The sequence below is a fragment of the Photinus pyralis genome, unplaced genomic scaffold (assembly GCF_008802855.1).
Source record: "Photinus pyralis isolate 1611_PpyrPB1 unplaced genomic scaffold, Ppyr1.3 Ppyr1.4_LG5, whole genome shotgun sequence".
NCBI lineage: Eukaryota > Metazoa > Arthropoda > Insecta > Coleoptera > Lampyridae > Photinus > Photinus pyralis.
The window spans coordinates 48,407,564-48,417,145 of record NW_022170596.1 but is presented as its reverse complement, the minus strand read 5'-3'; positions in this window follow the sequence as shown (position 1 = coordinate 48,417,145).

The window sequence follows — 9,582 nt, the reverse complement described above, 5'->3', positions numbered from 1 at the left end:
GTCCAACTCAAATCCCAGAATCCAAATCACACAATCTCAACTCAGCATCCAAGACCACGACCTTGATCCAGAATCCATAATCACAACCCTGCCCCAGGATCCAAGACCATGATCCTGTACCAAAGTCACGATCTTGGGAAAAACCCCAAGACCACGACCTTGGGAAAACCCAAAGCCACGACATTGGGAAAAACCCAAAACCACGACCTTGGGAAAACCCAAAGCCATGACCTTGGGAAAAACCCAAGGCCACGACCTTGGGGAAAACCCACACGACCTTGGGGAAAACCCAAAGAAACGGCCTTGGGAAAATCCCATGACCTTGGGAAAAACCCACGACCTTGGGAAAAACCCATGACCTTGGGAAAAACCCAAGGTCAGCTGACGTCACAAAATCCAAGATGGCGGAAGGTGCCCCCCTTCTACTCACCTCAAAAGTAATCTACAAATACTTCGACTACGAATGGTATTCGAAGGACTATTCAATGAATCAAAAGAAAAATTAAGCGTAATTACCCACGCGAATGTATACTTATACGTAATAATCCCGAAGCCCATGACATTATTTCCATGACGATAATAAACGTCAAAATAGATTACGGAATAAGTGGATTGATAAAAGACACTCAACCTTCCCCATACTTCTTTAAGTTTAGTGTCATTTATCAATCCACTTATTCACTATCACCCCGTTTTGAGTCGTTATAAGATGGATAGCTACCAATTAGATTACGGAAGTTGCTTTTCATTTTGCTATTGATTCTATTCGATCTTTTGAGCTCCAAGATAATTCGTTATGAGTGATCAAACTAAAAGATGTGGTGATAAGTCGGTTGCCGAAATTGATTAACAAATTAAGAAGAATATTCTGGTTAATACGAAAAAATTTCGCGACATTTCACTCGTTGAAGTTTGACAAATGTAATCGCATCGAATCGCATCGCATTGAATAATCACTTATAATTGCACAAGAGGTTTATATTTTGTCGAGTATATTTGGGATGTTCAGGTAATGAAAATCTGTTGCCTATCAATTAAACGAGAAAAACTGTCAACTAATAAAAATGCGACACCGAATTTATTCCACTCGTATTCTCAAATTTTTTAGCGATAGTTCACAATACCAATTTGCCTGTACGCTTATTTTACGAATTAACTACTTTGTGGAGTGGCAGATTGTGTGGCACGAGTTTTGATTGATGTTTCTTTCTAACCCGAGCTACTCCAAGGCTGAACCACATGGTACAATTATTGATTTAAAAGAATTTTTTTAAAAAACTAAATCTTCAAATACCAGCTACCTAACAAAAACACCCTACCTAACACTGAGCTACTCTAATGGAATTAAAAAAAATCAACCCCAATAAAATTAAAAAAAATAAACCCTATTAAAGAACTTCCGTTATAGTCTCTGTACGCCCCCGTCTAGGGTGCGACAAACTTTCGGCAGTCAGCGCACAAATGGCCTGAAATTAAGAGAAATAGCATGAAAAAGAATACAGTTCAATCTGGTAACGTAAACTGTTTACAATTCTATTAGATTGCACTTAACAAATAACTGCAGTAATCTTGCGACGTTTAAAGGCACTCCGCTTCGCGTCGTGCCCTTAAACTCGTTGCGCGTGCTTTAAAGACTTGATTATACACTTACACCTAGAAGTAGCAGTACAGACAGCAAGAAAGCAGAAAATAAATATTAAAAATATACAAAATCTTTCGCTGATGTAATTTTTTTTGTGCTTGTTTGATTCGAATTTAGAACAAACAGGGGAGAGTTTCGCTGCTTTAAAAATTTTGTTCCAATCTAACCAGACAACAAACGTCCTTAATCAAATTGCAGTAGATATACGATGTTACACTGCGTTTATGCTATTAAATCATAGTGTATACGCTAGTTTATTAAAATTTCCAGAATACAGCAGTGACTCCATCGCCATAAACACAGCGGGAAAAAAATTCCATTTAAAGCCATTCTCATAAAGATGTACGTCGGCTGTAGAGTACAATTACTGTTATTATTCATCACACTAAACTTAGGTTCAAAGTGCTGTTATCATTCCTACAACGTACAACACGTTCTTTGTAGTAGAAATACAATACCAAAACTGAATGTAGCAGATTGTTCACTTTCCACCTGAACAATTTACTTTGCCTTTTCCGGTCACCTCCCAACAACCAGTCTTCTGTATAATTCGAAACAGTCTTTTAAGCTCTATAATAAGGAATAGTATAGTGTATTTCCACTAATTGTTAAATTGCGTTTAAAGTTTTACTCTTTAGTGCCTCTCATTTACTTATAATCACTCCGTTATAAAAGTAACACTGTAGGTACTCTCACACCTGACCATGGTGTATAATAAAGACAGGTGCTCACGCCGCTGCTTGTTTCAATACGGTTGTAGTGAGGCTCGAAAGAGGTAGCGGTAAACGTCCGCACGGCGGGTACCTACTTCAGAATAAATACCCCCTTCGTTGACCTTTTCTTTTTTATCGCGATACTTACGTCCTATTGTATGTAAGCAACTGATATGAGCTTTACGGTGATGGTGGCACATTTTAAAGTTTTTTACTTACAATTCGAAAACGGTGCGTCCTAATATAAATACAAGCTCATTAAATTTCTACAACTTTGATTCTATACACTTTCTTAAAAGAACCACCGTTTTTAAGTTTTTGACCCACCAAGATTGAATATGTGGATTATACACATGGCCGTACTAGCCAACTCGATCCACATAGCGGGATTTACCCTCAACAGCGGTGGGGTTGGGTGAGAGGAGAGGGTCCACCCCATCAAGACTAGCGACTCGTCAGCATCGGCCAAACTCCTAAGTTACATCTTCTGCCGCTGCACAACTGGAACTTGATGCGGCCCGAGGTGTGGGTGTCTTTGGACAGGCAGCAACTGCACTTGAGCTTTTGGATGTGAAAGTGTGCACTTTAACGGCCAACCGGTCCTCGAGGACGGCGATGAAGAAGACAACATCGACACATTCACTTTTTCGGACAGCGGAAATTAGTGTCAGAAGGTACTGTTAATATCTGTTACACATTGTATAACGCACGATCCACTTTCGAATTACTACCTCTCCTTTATGCAGTTACGATGAGGTTTCTTGGAGGGAAAAAACCAGAGGAAATCATGATGTAGTGGTCATATACTACATTGATATGTATAATCCACATATGAAAATATTCAACCTTGGATAGGCAATAACATAAAAACGATGCGTTTTTTCATAATTATTTAACCACCCAAAGTTATATCAAATTTAATAAGCTTTCATTTTTATGTACAATGTTTTTTGCTATAGTGTACCTTTTCCACGTTGTAAGCAAAAAACTATAAAATGGGACCTTCAAAGCCGCTCTCACTTTACTTTATGTTGATTAAGGTTTGGATTTAGAGAATATAGGCAACTGGTGATGCACATGTAATTCAATGGGGCGTGCATTGCCTCTGAACTTCATTCACCATTCCATAAGCAAGGGGTGTATATGATCGGAAAAATATGCATTAGATAGATAGATGTACAGAGCATAGTTTCCATACAATATAAACTGATATTTTGTCCATTAATATATGTTTAAAAAATCTAGAAAACATGCGTCAAAAGAGTTCATAGTTTAGGAATTAATTGCAAAAATTAGGGAGCATTTTAAGCAATACGAATGTATGGGATCGGTAGCGTGAATACTTATCTATATTTTGGCAATTTATGTGAAGCTCAAAAGTTTTCATAAAAAAAGTGGTGAATGAAGTTCTGAAAAATGAGCATGTAAACTGGAGAAATGGAAATAAACTACGCAGCTGTGACTAATATCGCGGTAAACAGTGTAGCTTCTTTCTCACAGAGGGTGCCACCAAGAGCGAGCGAGAAGTCGGTAAAAAATACGATAAAGATATGAAATAGGTAAGCGCTTTTATCTTGCGATGGAGTTGTTCTTACTTTTTAACTAGGCTAGTACTGTGTAATGGGGATAACAAAGGACAAAAATTTACCAGCAAAAAAAACTAGCAGGCTATGTAAGTTGCCTATGTTAAATCATTTAGCGATTCTCTTTCAAGGTTAAACAGAGTCTGCTTGTAATAGAATTTGCTGACAGCAAGAAAAAGATCGTTCACTGGTATATTTTTATTTTGTCAACTACTTGCTTCGAAATTTATTTGGTTTCTCTTTCCTATTCATTGCAAAAGGTACCTCCTCTACCTATCGTTTTATGAAATAAATAATAGAAATGGGGATAGGTAACATTCCTTTACAACAAATATCAAAATTTTACGTTATTTTTAGAACAAAGGGCTGTTGTATATTGTTGTTGATGTCTGGCAAGTTGCGACCTTGTGTGGGTGTTTATTTGTAATGCGATTTGTTTGACCGTCTTCCATATTCTTTATCTTTGCTTATTGCAGATTAAAATACCGTAATTTATAATCCATACCTTGTTGAAAATTAAATTTTTTGAACTTCAATAGTACCATTGAATAAAGCTCTTTATTCAATGATAGTACCTATTACATATTAGTATTAGTTTAGTCAGTTTAGTGTAATGTGTAATAATTGACCTATACAGGGTGATTCAAATTCAAAGGCCACCATGGGGATCTCGGAAACTGTAAGAGATAGGTAGTTTACATTTGACAAAGTTACCCTTGATGGTAACATCATCTATTTTTAATAAGAAATAACGTTAATTCGTAAAAACGCAAGAAACTACTTACGTACGTTACTTAAGACAAAGGCAAAAAAGATATTTTACAAGCATTAAAAAAATTAATGTGTACATTTTTGAAATCAGAAAAAAATTCTCTATCAAATTACACAAAAAGTAAAAATTACTTCCGTAAGAAACAAAGTTGACGATAGTTTAACCGGAGACGAAACGTCAAACTTTAAATTTAAAAGTAGGTAGCATCTTGTAGAGGGAAAAAAGTGGCCATAATAATGTGTCATTTATTATTAAATATCTTTGTAAATAACTATTAACTTCAGTAAAAAACAAATACGATTTTCAAAATCTAGTTTTTTCCGGATATCTCCGAAAGTAGTCAGAATTTCAGTTTCAAAACTGTTTTTGTTAAGCATCAAAGTACACAACTTTGCCAAATTTACCACCTACCTAACTCTTTACAGTTCCCGAGATACCCATGGTGGCCCTCGAATTCGAATCAGCCTGTCAATTACTAATTTACAAAAGACCATCCCTCGAATGTAAGACATGGGGAACAAATGTATATTTAGGTATAAACGGCTAAAAAATTAAAAAAAAATCGGTATACCGTATGTCCCCGGATTGACTTACAAGAAGAAAAACTTTTACTATACTTACTTTTTGACAAAAATGCATTCTCCATAAAAGCTTTTGCTTGTTCTAATTCGAAATTTCCCTACCGTTTCAGAGAAAAATACAAAAAAAACGAAAATATGGTTGAACTTTTTCCAAGTCCTAAAAGTCAAAAGCGTCTTTACTGTAATAACATTTCGTTAGTTACAAAGTCTTCGTTACCTGTTATTCGTAATGACATTGAATAAAAACCTCTTTATTCAATGGTAACAATGAAAAAGAATTGAATTTCCAAAGGTGTTTTCTTAGAATTGTCGGCGTTTTACCGTTAAGTGAAGGAATCAAGAGTTTTACTGAGGGCCCTTCCAAACAAAAAGCCCCTGTCGCCACTTGTGAACCAATTTTACGACCTTAATTTTGAAAGTGCCCCATGCCAATAATTACGCGATTTTTACTTCATACGTTACGTTACAATCGGTTCATTATTCTCCTCAAGTTATGTGCGGTAGAGAGCTAATTATAATTTTGTTAACCTAGCAGTCTGTAAGGAGCCGTGAACGACCTTGCGTTTGTGTTTGTATCTTCTTGTCGTGTGGTTATGCAAATCAAATTGCATTTTTTTTAAAGCACCCTCTGTGTTGTTTGGGGCCCACTTAAAGAGAGTATAATTATTTAAATATTTGTATAGAAAACTGCTGTAGTTACGCTATTCATTATTAGGTACCAGCACATTCTAACGAAAAAAACTTTGTCCTTTACTATGGGTAGGTACTTCTCTTTTCAGGCAATCCCAGCCTTAAGGAAACGTCCCTTACACAATTCCGAAGGAACTGGTAATACCTACATGAATTAGTTCCTCTATTTTTCCTATTCTGACTGGACTAATAACGGTAGCGAATGGGAAGACGTGCGAGTGAATGGGCATAGAAATTTAATATATAACTTTCACGGTTAAGAATAAAGTGCATATAGTGGAAACATTAATAATTGAAGATCTTTGCACAAATTTAATTTTAGGGCGTTGCAATATTTTACGAAAAATAGAGCATTTTTATACCCATGCTACAAAATTAGAAACGGAGGAAATTCGTGGAAGAAAAACACTAACTGACGGTGAGCGTGCAGCGTTGGTGGGGACTGTAAACCAATACTTTCCGAACATGCAATTGAATTAGGATGCGCGAAGGGGTTTTTCATAAGATTGATAGCGATGATCGAGTTAGGAATAGCCTTTAAAATATGGTCATCAGCATCACCTGTAGTTTTGGTAAAAAAATAAACAGCGAAACACGATTTTCCTAAGGTAAACAAAATTACAAAAACAATCCCTACCCATTACCAGACATTGTAATGGTTCCCGCACCGAATGGGATAAACACGGAAATAAGTGAAATTCAGGATCTCCCCATAGAATAATTCTTCAGAATATTCTATGGGTAGATCCTGAATTTCACATATACCCATTACCATACATTTCGAGTATATTAGATAGAGTACGCGACGCAAAGTATTGTCTTCTTTAGATCTTAAAAGCGCAGAGAAAAAATAGGATTTACCGTGTCCGATAGAGGTTTCTACCATTTTACAAGAATATTTTCCGGGATACACAATTCTCCGACCAAATGGCAACGGTTGATAGATACGGTAATACGAGCGTATTTAGAGCGAAATGTGTTCGTTTACTTAGACCAAGGATTCCTAAAGTGGATCGACCCCTGAGGGTCGAAATCGGTTCTCAGGGGTCCACATAAACGAAAACTATTTTTGGGGGTTCACGAGGTCTAAAAATCGCTCCCTATTAACCACTTGTTTATACGCAATTTGTATTAATAATTATTAATTACACTTGAAATTTACTGAATTTTATGTCTACTTATTAAGGATCCTCCAGATCCTTTACAGTTTTGTATTGTCGTCCGTCCGTCCGTCCGTCCGTGTGCGCTATAACTCTTGTTGCGAATGATATGTAGCAATTATTAAAGTAAACTTCTTGAATGTTTTATTTTATCAAAATTATTGATTGACAAATTATAATAACAAAAGGCAACTATCCAGGTAACTAACTTTTTATAATAATTATCTAGACGATATGCAGTAGGCATACTCTTTTTAAAAGTGGCAATGCGGTGTACGGACACTTTCGCCATTAATGACGGGCGCTATTGATTTTCAGGAAGCTGGTTCAACAGGAACAAAAGTTATAGGACTCTATATAGGAATCGGGAACAGGAAAAACTGCGGGCTCAATATAATAGAAACCAACATATTTCATTCCCTAGGTCATGTATCGAGTTTGAACTTTCGCTAGATTATTCCCTATGTCTCTTAGATGTGTAACAATTCAATATACTCTTCTCTGTGGTCTAGGTCAAAAGTTTAGAGCAAAATGTACCCAAAATATTCTTTACACATGAATATGGAGTTGTTAAAACTTTCAAACGCATTATCTTGATACTGAAAGAATACACCACGTGTACATTTAATAACCGCATGTATGTACGTGATTCGAAGATGTTGAATTATTTTTCTGAAACCACATGGATTTTGATCAAAACATGTCAAAATCGTTATCAAGATAGTTGCGAAAAAGACTAGGAGCATTATCTCAATGCCATGAATTTGATGCATTTTTGACGACCACGTGGATTTTGATCAAAACATGTCAAAATCGTTATTCATGAAACGAGATCTTTGGGAAAGAACTAAGAGCATAATTTCAATGCCGATGACATAAATTAGATGCATTTTTGACGATCACGTGGATTTTGATAAAAAAATGTCAACATCGTTATTTGTGCACCAAGATGATTGGGAAAGAACTAAGAACATAATCTCAATGCCCAAGAGATAAATTTCATGCATTTCTGGTGACCGCATGGATTTTGATCAAAACATGTAAAATGTTAAGTTTACTCACCTATCCAATCGCAAAGTTTCTAAAGTGGTAAGCATTTTTGTATCAATACGAAACAACTAGACGTAGTATTATAAAGTAATTTGGTCTGAGGTATCAGTTCATTTTGGAAAAGGGTACTCTGGCCGAAAATTGTTTTGGGATCCCTGACTTAAGAAGATATTGTAATCACGACGCGGGATTTTGAATCGCTTCAACGGTACTGGAAAGGGTGCTCATCAGATTGTCTGAAGGTGAAACTTTGTAATGTATCCAACAGCTCCCCTCGTAGATCCACAATAAGGGCTGTTGTCTTCTGCGAATTCGACCATCCGTTCGCATTCACGACCGCTTCAAACTGGATAAAATAATTATCACGGGTCCCACGTTTTTCCATCGTAAATCGGCGGTGTTTTCATCTATGATGGTCAATCGTAGCTTCTTCAAGTTGAACAACTTTGTGGGAGCTTAAGTTACTCAATCCCGTCGATACTATTCGTTCTAGATCTATATTTGCTGCTCGGGTTTCTATTTCTTGAATTTTCTGGAAAAATGCTTCTCGTAGACTTCTTCTAGATTGTTCTCTACTTGGCCACTCTGTCCCAAAAACATTCTGCAAATTTCCACGAATCTATCTCTTACACTACTAGAACTTTCTCCCATTTTTCTGGTAATTTCTTCTTCCATCCTTCCATAATAATTCTCTCCCTTTTTTCTAGAAACTTGTTCGGGATTTTCCAATTCGAATGCATATTTCCACGGATTGGCCCCTCTCTCAATTAGCGCAGGTTAAAGTCGCGTTTGAAGAACACACCTGTCGTGTCAAGAGATCTTTCCTCGAGTTGAACACGAAGTCGGTCACCTTGAATTTCATAAATTGTGTTTTATTCAACTGCATTATTTTTATGCAACTTTGCTTTACCGCATTTTATTCAACAGCGGGTATTTTGTGAGATTTCCATGGTGAGGCAAGAAAGATGGACGGCCGATATTGTGCGATCATCTGAAGTATGATAAAAATATCAAAATCATTCTTTATTCACTACATTTGGTTAAGGAAACGTCGAAACGATTTACCTCGATTTCCATCGAAATTTTCATAAGTGAGTGGATGCAACATTTAATTGCGAAAACAAGGGCCATGTCGAAGAGGTAAAATTGGAATGTTTTGATTACTTGTTTAGGTGTGTGAGAAAAATTGCCGACACTTTACTCTTACTGATTTACACTTTTTTGACAGTTTGTACCTCACATTATTGTCATTTTACACTGCGGTTGTCTGTTGTGTGTTATTTTATATCCACTCCAACTAGTCCCTTTTAAGGCGCCCGTAACTTGCGCTTGGTGCATCATAAAGAATATAAGATGCTTTAATTTATACATATATAGGGATTCCATTAGGG